Source organism: Ictalurus furcatus, chromosome 3 (assembly GCF_023375685.1).
Source record: "Ictalurus furcatus strain D&B chromosome 3, Billie_1.0, whole genome shotgun sequence".
Classification (NCBI taxonomy): domain Eukaryota; kingdom Metazoa; phylum Chordata; class Actinopteri; order Siluriformes; family Ictaluridae; genus Ictalurus; species Ictalurus furcatus.
This window is the reverse complement of record NC_071257.1, coordinates 6,871,634-6,882,814: the sequence shown is the minus strand read 5'-3', so window position 1 is coordinate 6,882,814 and position 11,181 is coordinate 6,871,634.

Here is an 11,181-nt window from a genome sequence, read left to right as displayed (position 1 = left end):
ATTATTGCATGAATTTAGCTAGTTCTATTTCCTAAAACATAAAGAGACAACGTAATTTAAACCGCACCATGACCAGGATGAAGCAGATAATGATGTATCAATGAATGAGGACCAGGCTGGTGACTTAAGTCCAAAAGATACATCGATCTTTTGCAGAGAAATAATGCATATTCAGAGTTGGATTAGCCAGCTAGTTTTCTGGGTAGGCCATTCAAATTATGCAGATTACCTACAGATTGCATACATGCTGATTGGCAAATTTCCCTGGAATAGAAACTTCTCAGATAATGTTTTCAAAAGCATCTAGATAGCTGCTTTTAAAAACAAGCACTTGCTTTGAAGACCCCTAAAAAACAAGGAGAGAAAATAAAGACTAAAGAAAGAAAATAACAATTTCCTTTGCTGTCAAATGCAATATGATGTAACACAAAAGCAAGAGACAATTTAAAAAAAAAATAAATAAAATAATAATACTATAATATATGAATGAAAAGATAGCAAGTATTGAAAATAACATTAAATAGAAAGGTGTCTAGTATATTGCAGATATATTGCTACAAGAAGAGCCCTAATCATATTAATCACATTAATCACTGCAATTTTGCTTTAATGCAACAATATAGCTTCCAACCTCATTATTTGTAAGCTTATTAAATAAAACTTGATGAAATACATAGAGGTATAATCCATTGTGTGAGTATATATATATATATATATATATATATATATATATATATATATATATATATATATTAATTGAACACTGCATTTAGTTGTGCACACACTTTAATGAAGCCAAGCGATAATAAATCAAGGTAATCAGATCATAATGTGTGCAAGTTGTAGGCTATTCCATCAGGTGGGACAGAGTCGATCAATGAAGGTTACACAGATACATACATTTTAAATTCAATTGAAATACTAATTATCTTGTTAGTGTGACCAAACAATATATTTTTTAATGCTGCTATTTGATTGCTATAAGCTGTTCCATTGATTTGTTTGCCACTCTAGATCTTGCACAATTGTGGAGCTCACTGCCCCATTTAGATTAATAGAGTTATTATTGCCCCTAGGCACAGCAGATAGGACTGTTAATGACAGGGTAGTGACAGGGTAGCTTGTTTTTTACTCCAAATTGGACTAGTTTAAAATACTCTGCAGCTGCCAAGATCTTTGGTTTCTAGCAAGTAATTGGAATGAAATCTAAAAAAAAGGCAAACAGTAAGTGCAGACAGTGTTGAACACTATTTGAACACAGATGAAAAAAAGTTATGTTTTGCTGTATGCTGGGTGACTATGTTGTCGACTCTTAACTTCTTATTACTTTTAAAAATTCACTCTATAGACTAGTATTCTATAATCGCAGCCAACTGTGATAGTCTCGTGGCTTAATTTTGTTTGAGGCTATCTAATGAGCTATGGCTGCAATAGTGTCATATTTATGTATTTAATATTGACCTCAAATGGCCATAGTTTGTTGACTTTTTTCAGTACAAAACAAATTTCAGCATGACATATTGTGGTTACATCAGATTGTCAGACAGTGGCACTGGACTGAATACTGATCCTCTATTTGAGACATGCCTCTGCTTTCAGCAAACTAAACTCCACATGTGCAACGTTGGTATTAAGTTCTCCGATAGAAGAGAATCATTCAATCTCAGCCTAGCGGAAAACTTATTTGAAATATTGATTGAGGTTGAGGAAGTTATGAATTTATAAAATTATAAAACGCTGTGGCTTTAACAATGACAAATTATTCATGGCGCAGATTTAACATTAGCAATATTAGCAAGAATCAAAGGATATTAGCATCACCGAATCCACTTTCATGGGGTCACGTCATAGTCATGAGGTGATGACTTTGCTGATTGTAGGGAAGTAGAATCTGCCTTCTGGAGACTGACTGCAGAACTTACTGACTGCAGCGAATACCAGACAATCTCCATTAAGTTTTTTTTTTATCTTAAAAGTGATCTATTAGTTAATGTGTTACTTTACACTAAATAAAAATAACTCATTGGATGAACTCAATTTAATTGAGTGTAATTTAATATGTATAGCCCCAAGTCATAAAAAAAAAAACAGTTCATGCAATGAAAAGTAATTGAGATGGTCAAATTTAATTTGATCAAATAAGAGTTTAAATGAAATGAATACATTTATAAAGTAAAATTGATTTATGCTTGTGGAACTCAAACTAAAACATTTAATTGCAAAATCAATTATTAGGTACAGATCCTTCTAATTTTCCCCTCTCTCTCATATATCTCTCACATATATTCATATGCGAATTTGTGATCTAAATAAATGCTGCAATATTCGGAAGAGCTTGCAATTTTTCAGAATTTCCACAGATTTTCCACAGATTTGGGCCAAGACGCATCGTGTGATGTCATCACAACAAACGCATTCAGCCAAAGCCCTCTTCGATTCACAAGCATCGCACATGGGTACAGCTAAAAGGTCTCATTTACCAACAAACATCACTGTAAAAGACCGCACAAACAATTTCGTGCTATTGCGATTTCGGCAAATTGAAGTAGTTTCCCACAAAAAAGCACAAAATCTCTACAAATTGCATTGCAAAATTTGAAAAAAAGGCGCAGCAAAATCAAGCTTTTTTGGCTGCAACAATCACAAAAAAACTCAGTGAAATCCTGTATGGACTGCTGTATATATCTCAGTGTAGTAAAACATCATTGTACTTTTTGTGTGTGGAGGTATTTTTTTTAAGTATGTGAAATACTCAATGTAAAAGTATTCAAACAAATATTGCTCTGAAAAAAGGAAAACATAAACCAGAAAGCCATAAATGCATTAATATGGCTACACATGAAACCATCCATGAGCCATGTGGTGATGTACAAATGGGTGTGTTTTTTTATGTTGATGTAGTAATCCTCATCAATCCTCAATTCCCAACATGTATGTGTCCCAAAAAAGTACATATCTCATGCAAACATCTTGTTTTTCACCTGCTGGATCTTTGTGTTCAGTTTATGTCTACCCAAGTTCATTATGATATTCTGGATAAACTGGAAGGTGTACTTGAGGCTGTCAGGAAAGTTTAGGTCAAGAGCATAAATGAGACTGAACAGCATGATGAATACCAAGATCACGCAGTCTCGGTTGCTCAAAACCTTAATGCCCTCGATCACAACTGTTACATCTTCTGTTCCGGTAGGAGCGCCTTCTCTTCGGATTGCGTAAATCCCATGACAGTGCTTTGGTGGTAAATTCAGACTTTTTAATTGTAATTAATCAAGAAGGGTAAATTCGACCCAGTGAGTACAAAGTGTGATGTCATTGCTAAAACCATGGCAAAAGTCAAATTAACAACAGAAAAATAATGTTAAGTGAAACTGGCAGCTCAGTTTAAGGGTCAAGTCAAGATAAGATGCCAGTAGCTGCCACTGTGCTCTTGAGGAAGGCACTTATTCCTAAAGCTACTCCCCAGGTGCTGTACAGTCCAAATATGTTTATAATTATATAATAATTTCACCTTTTTTATAACAGTGTGGGCCCTGTAATTAATATTTTTTGTAATGTCTCCTGAGATTTTCACGCACAACTTTCTCTAGAATATACAAGGAATGGTGTCAAAAACCAAAACACCTGCAGTGAGCGGCAGTTCTGTGGACGGAAATGCCTTGCTGATGAGAGAGGTCAACAGAGAATGGCCAGACTGGTTAGAACTGACAAAGTCTATGGTAACTCAAATAACCAGTCTGTTCAATTGTGGTGAAAATGTGGTTTGAGTTGGTGCTGTTTTGGCAGCACGAGGGGGACCTACACAATATTTGGCAGGTGTATACTCAAATTAATTGATATGGAATCCAGTCGAAAGCTTGTGAATTACATTACATTGAAAGCTCATTGTGATAGAATTGAGTTTCTCTTTCTTAGTACCTTAAAAAAAAAAAACATCTACCGCATCCTAAAAGTCCACCTAAAAATTTTAATTCTCTCATCATTTACTCAAATCATTTACTAAAATGACGAGAGAATTCTCATTTTTGGGTGGACTATTCCTTTAAAGCCCTGCTTATATATCCACATATACTCACATATACTTTATAAATCTCAACCCGCTGACTGTTTACATAATTCTTATATTAAATATCTTCATATCACCCAGCTAAAACACTGCTCAATGTAAACTCTAGGACATTGTGATGTTTAGACAACACATTTCTGTAAAGATACTACTAAAGAGATGTGGATTGTGAGAAGAACTATAAAAGTAAAAAATGACTTGGAAGAAAATAATACACTCAGCACATATTCTTTGAAGAAAGAGTCTGGATCTTTATTGAGGTAGATAACAAGGCCCTTCAGGATGAACTCTCTCCTGATGTTTATGTTATCACACGACAGCATTTGGGAAATCAAGACCAAATTTAGCCAAACATGAAAAGCTGTACAATAACTACACATAACAGAAAATGTTACATGCATTTCTACTAACTGTGTCTGTGAGTCTGTGATCAGCAGAGAGTTTTTGATCTTTTGCCCCCTCACTCCTCCTCTGCATCAGCTTATCTGAAAAGTGGACCAGCTGTGATTGGAACTTTGATTGCAGTTGCTTAGTAGTGGTCTGCATGAACTCTGCATTCACCTTAAAAATTACAAACAAAATACAGCAATTTGTTATGTTTATTCTTATTGCTACCACAAGTAACCACCGACTAAACTAAAACACTTCATAGCACATTTATTTACTTTAATCTGCTGAAAAAGAGCAGGTCATTGATTCTTGAACTCTTCTATCATGGGCCTCTGCTCCACAATCTGCTCATGTCTGTTTCCAATTTTTGCTTTTATCACCATTTCGTTGTTTTTTGAATTCTCTCATCCTTTAAGCTTTCTGTGGTTTCACCTTTTGGATGCAGAGGAATGTAGTTGACCTCAGCCTTCTGTGGTTTCTTGATGTTGGAAGCAGCTTTGCCTTATCCTTTTCCTTTGTGCTTTAAGGAATTTACACGCATTTCAGGATTTCCAAGTAGGCCAAGCTTTGTGTGATAATTTTGCATCTTGCACATAAGTGACTGCTTCCATCCCTAAAATCCTGTCATGGAACCTAGTTGCCCCAAACATGGATGGGCCCTAGTTAAAGCTTCTGCTACCTCTTCACACTGGTAGTCTTTTGTGTATTTTACCATTTCTTGAGCTAAGCCATCAAGAATGATTCCTTTCAGCTTTGGGCAAGGATTAAAGTATGTCCTAGTGGACTCAAACTCTATTGTTAACGTGTAGCTCAAATTCAGCATTGTAAGACATCTTAGGGATCACAAAAACTTTGGGCCTTGGGGACAATCCTTGAGGGAGCTTCTGTAGATGAGTATACAGTAGTATACTGTGGTTTATCACTGCAGGATGAGGTAAGTGAGAAAAAAAAGTGAGAGGTTTGTGGCAGAATCAGGGGCAGTTTCACTAAATTAATTTACTGAGTACAATGTAATGCAGGGCTCATCGATCTGGGGCTCCACAGGTGACACAGCAGGCAAGCATATTACCTTCAGTGTGCTTTTGCTTTTGTTCAATTTCAGAGTCTGAAGTTAGGTTCATAAACTCTTTGAAGTCAATATCCATGTATTGCAACCGGAACTCCTCTTTCAACTGAAATAATGTCTTTATCAAAGCATGAAGTTCTTCCACTATTGCTGGAATTCCAGACATCAGTGGCAGTTTCCTGGAGTCAGTCTCATCACCAAAGATAATTTGAAGAGCAACAGCAGGACCCGCTATAACGAAATGCCTTCAAGCTAGCGTAAAAACAGAGAAAAGAACAAGAAACCGCTTTATGTTTTTGTTGTTTTGATTATGTGCTCTAAATAGTGATGTTTGATGAGCTTGGGTTGTATAAATAGTGGGTTGTATGAGCTTGACATGAGAAAAGAGTTCAAGATAGCGCTGTCTGTGTTCATAAATCTTGGCCACAAGATATGCAGTGGTCTCATCTGTGTGAACAGGGGCTAAAACCAGTTCGACTATGTCGACCTGCCAAGCTGGTTCATCTTCTGGCCCAATAATGAAAGGAAGCAATCTTAGCAAGGTCCAGTTTTCATATTCATTGCAACCTATATTATTGCTAGATGTGAAAGAACGTGAAATGACTTCTGGGCGATTAATTTTGTCCCCCCATTTGTATGGAAATGTCTGTATCGATGTGTTGAGAATGTCAAGAGTAAAGTATGTTTTGGAGATCAAAAAACTAATACAATGTACTCGAAATCGTTGACATAAAGATTAATGGCTGTTCTCAAATCTTCTTCCAGTACTCACCTATGGTTTTGTAATACTGGAGACCAGTCAATTGATGGTCTTCAGTTATCTGAATGTCAAGCTGTTCAAGGACACCTTTATGACCGAGCAGATTTTGACTGTAAAATAGAAATGTATTGAAATGTTCTATTGTTCTGTATTTCTGGGATGTTCTCAACTGGCTCTACAACAGCTAAATGAGATGTGATATAATGTGATGTAGCAAGAGGGCCCTCCTTAGAAATAGCTATGCCCAGTGGATTAGATGCACATAAAACAGTTGAAATCTCATCAACTTCTGACTCCTCAAATCGAATACTGTGGCTTGGGAATAGATCAGAAGCAACTGCTGTTGTGATGGGCAAAGATGCTGTACTTAAAATATAGTGAAGTTCAGAAAGAATCTTATCAACAGCTGACTTTGAAGCTTGAACAATATTTTCCAACTTTTATAAAATGCAAGCAACTTTTTCTTCAATAGACTTTGGCAGGTCTACTCCTACAGTATCAGCATCACTTAGAGTTTCAGATTCATAATCTGTATCCCCAGATTCTGCTGGTCCATCTGTAGAATTGTCTGACTGATGCAACTGACCACTTGAACTGACAACATTTACTTTAAAGTCCTTAATGAATGTGGATTGTGTTTACTGTTTTTGTGGGTGTTACGTGTACTGTAAACATCGGTTTCAAATGTGCATCCTAGAAACATACACTGAACTGTTTCATTATGCCTGAGATGTCCATTTATATGTTGAAAATAAACTCTTTCTTTTGCTAGTTCCCTGCATAAGCACACATGGCACTGTAATGTGGTTCATTCTTCTGACTTTGGAGTTTCCTGTTTAGCATGTCGTTTGTACAGTTGCAATCAAAATGATGCAACCTCAATTGCAAATCAGGTTTATTGTCAAAATTTACAGACTTTAAACTGTTTGCAATGAACAAATCAATCAAAAGCAATTGAAATAGTTCGACACAACAAATTATTCAAGTGCTTTCCCCAAATTCAACTGAAAATGCAACTTGTAATGACTTCAGTCTCAAAATTATTCAACCCCCTGAATAGAATCCCTCACAACAGCACAAATATGCAAAACAGGTGTTGTCTCAAGCACACATGATGCAACTAATCAAGGGTTTCATTAATTGCAGCAGGTGTGGTTGAGCTGGAGTACATGAAATACCTGAACTGACTAGGGGTAGAAAATATATGAAATACCTGGGCGAGGCGGAAAAAGGAAGCTATCAATGGCTGCAACCAGATTTCTGAGAAGGCAGGTTGTGAAAAACACTTGAGTGATAGCATACCATTAGATACCATATTTAACAAATGACACAAGTAAATCAGATTGTTTGAGCAAATATGACATACTATCACAAGGAGGTTACCACATTAACTTGATGATGTTAATCAAACTATGATAGAGAAGATTTATATTAGGTGTGAGAACAAGTACTTGAAAGTAAAATAATAATAATAATAATAATAATAATAATAACAACAACAACAACAATAATAATAATAATAATAATAATAATAATAAAAATAATAATAATAATAGCATTTCCCAGGCATTGCTTCGTCTTCACCATAACGTCAATTTACTCTAGGTGAGTGACAGGAGCAGTGTTTCCAACAACGTTCAATGGAAAGTTGGTAAATGTCAATAGATGATGTCATACGCTAATTAGCATATTCCTTTCATCATCGCGTCATATTTGCATTCTGCCTAGTGTCAGCTGCTTACATCTGTTTGCTTCTTTCCTTCTCTCTGTGCTCACATACGGTATTTAAATACAGCCAAATTCAGAATAAAGCTATTTTCATTTACATATTTTCTATTTCTGTTGTCAGACAATGGAACGAGTATAAAATAGTGACTGAAACGCGACGCATTAAAGAGCCATGAAACACTAAACTACATTTTCTGAGATTTTAACAGAGGTGTTCTTGTTGCACATCATTAAAGACAACGTTAGCATCCGTTCATTTCATTTGTAGGAGAAAACTGGTTCATTTTTAGCTTTTTTCTGCCATTTTCGTCTTCCGCGTTTAAAATCTACATCATGTCGATGTCACAAGTAGTGACATAGCAATGTACCATAGTACTTAGTAATTAGTTATGAGCCTGCGTGTTCTTATCCTATGAGAAGACGCTGTCTCTTAACTATTCATGACAGCACGTGGTGCTTTACTACAACAGACGTAGTTGATGAGAGAGGCATTCAAATGGGTCGCAAGTGTTTGTTTCAGTGGTGTAAGAGTTTGAGGGTGCTGCATGGCTTTCCTCACGATGTTGCCAGGGCTGGACTCTGGCTGCAGGCAGTTGGTTGGCCATTCAACTCGCATCAAAATTGTTTGTGTGTAGCAAGCATTTACCTCGGGAGAGATACGAGAATTGGAGAAAGGTGGACTTCGGCCTTGCTCATGAAAGCAGTTTGCGTCTACACAATGATGCGGTACCAAGTCCCGAGTACTTTAAAGGAGGTATGTGTCTCATTTTTAACCATAACAGTTTTACTTGCCTTTTGCCTTTTAAACCATTTAAAGCGCCATGGGCCACCGGTGGGCCGTCGCATGCAAAACTATGCAATGAGAGTCTGCGTTGAAGCTCGAGCATATTAGCTAGCTACCATTCCAACACTTCTCTCATCCGCGCTGCTTCCGGTTCGAGGAAAGCAATATAATAAAATATATTATAAAAACTGTACATATGATACATTTTAGTAGAACAGTGGGAACAGTCTTACATGTGGATCAGACCTGTGTTCATTGCCACCATCGCAACCGCTGGGCCAGGGTTAACCCTAACCCTAACCTTAACCCTATGTCAAGAACATACCAGCGGGAAATCTGCAGCTGCTTCTGTGCTGTTTGGTGGATCATCCGACTTGCAAGTGTCCAAGATAAAACTTTTTTTCCAGTCACATATGTGTGCTCTACATACAAATCTGTTTTAACTGTTGTATAGTCAACTGTGTTTTTCCTTTGGGACAGTTTATGCAGGAATTTAACATTCAGGGGATTTGCCACACTACGTACCTGAAACACCAAAGGGCCTTCCTATTCCCCACATTCAACTGGCAGTGGAAACAACTTCAAAATGCTGTTAGTGCAGAAGTGCTCAAATGAAGGGATGTAGTTCGGGACATGCATGCAGACTCGCCAGGTATGTGCAGTTATTGTCGTAATATCCCATTTTAGTTTGCTATAGAAATGTACTGTTAGAAATGACTATTACAATGTATAATTCCAAGCACTAATAACCAATTGCTAATATGACAAATTGTTTAAGACACAGTGCCAAGTATGCAACACACTAACTGATGGACCTCAGAGCAAACAAGATCATGGACATTCAGCTCATTCACATAAAGTTGTAGTGATTTGTTTATTAGTGTTTGAGTATTATTAAGTACATACATGTTAAATGAGAGGAAATCCGTTCACAACTTTGTCTTTTAACCCAGTCTTCCAGATCTGATTTTTCAGAACACTGAGGTCGGCAATAGTCAGCGTATGGAGAAGGAGGGATTTGAAAGACATTTGTTCTCTGGACCAGCAAATGTTAGAGGTTGAACTGAGTACTCACTGCCAATGATCATTTGCACATTGTTTTAGGCTGAATTTAAGCGAGGTCAAATCTTAACTACAAAAAAAAAGTAATACTTACCAACAAAGAATATCGGTCCTCTCAGAGCCAGCACGAGAAAATGGCAGTCACAAACTGTGAGCACGGTGTCTGAGCCTGTCTCGCACATGTGCAAATAGTGCTCCCAAAATGACTTGTGTTAATCAAATTTAAATAAATCTCAATAGATGACACTATTTAAACATTTTATGTTAGACTAGTTTATATATATATATATATATAATGTGTGTGTGTGTGTGTGTGTGTGTGTGTGTATTACTCCTAAGTAGATTTATTTAAAGAAAGTGAACAAAATTTAAATGTGTCATATCTATGAAGGGCCTGAATAATTTTTTTTGTGTGTGTATTTAATGACAAACAAACATTTCTCTGTACCCTTTTTTTGGAATAATGTTTGTAAACCTAAAATGTGTTCTTTTCTACTGACACAGAAATGACATCAGACATAAACATTCAAGATACAATTTATATTTAAAAAGAAATAAAGGGCTTTTACACAGTACCATATATTTGTAAAGCTTTTTTTGCGTTGTTTCCACAATTATGGATATTTTAGAAAAATCCAAGATCTATGTCACCTCCAAATCACTTAAGACTATTACTGTAATCTAACACAAATCATTATCCTGATTTCTTTTGTACTTTTTGCCCAAAAAAAGGTACTTCACCTTTAATGTATTATACAGTAGCTACCAACAAAATTCAAGTGAAAAACAAATAGCTAATTAGTGCGCACACCTTTTGAAAATGGGACATGTGACTGTGACTCATGTTCAAAAGTCATTATCATACGCCTCTCATCAAATAGACATCAACCGTTTGTGTAGGATTTCTTTGACATCTTCTTGGTTTCATCTGACTGCTGAAGCCACGGACCACAAAGAGCTTACAAAGCATGTAAGGGATCTCATGGTGAAATGGAATCAATCAGGAGAGGGCTACAACACCGTTTCCAAACTGTGAAACATGGTGGTGGCAGCATCATGCTATGGGGCTGCTTCTTTTCAGCTGGGACTTGGTAAAGATCGAGTAAATAGTGGCTAGGCAGCTGAAAATGAAGAAAACCTTTCACCTTCCAGCACAATAATAACTCAAAGCAAAACAATCAACAAGTCAAAAATGCCAACAAAGAATTGTCTTCAGAACATTTTGAAATGGCCCGGATCTAAATCCTATGGAAAAGTGTGGAATGACTTGAAGAGCGCTGTGCACAGGAGATCCCCTTGCAGTTTGATCAATCTTTTAAATAATGTAT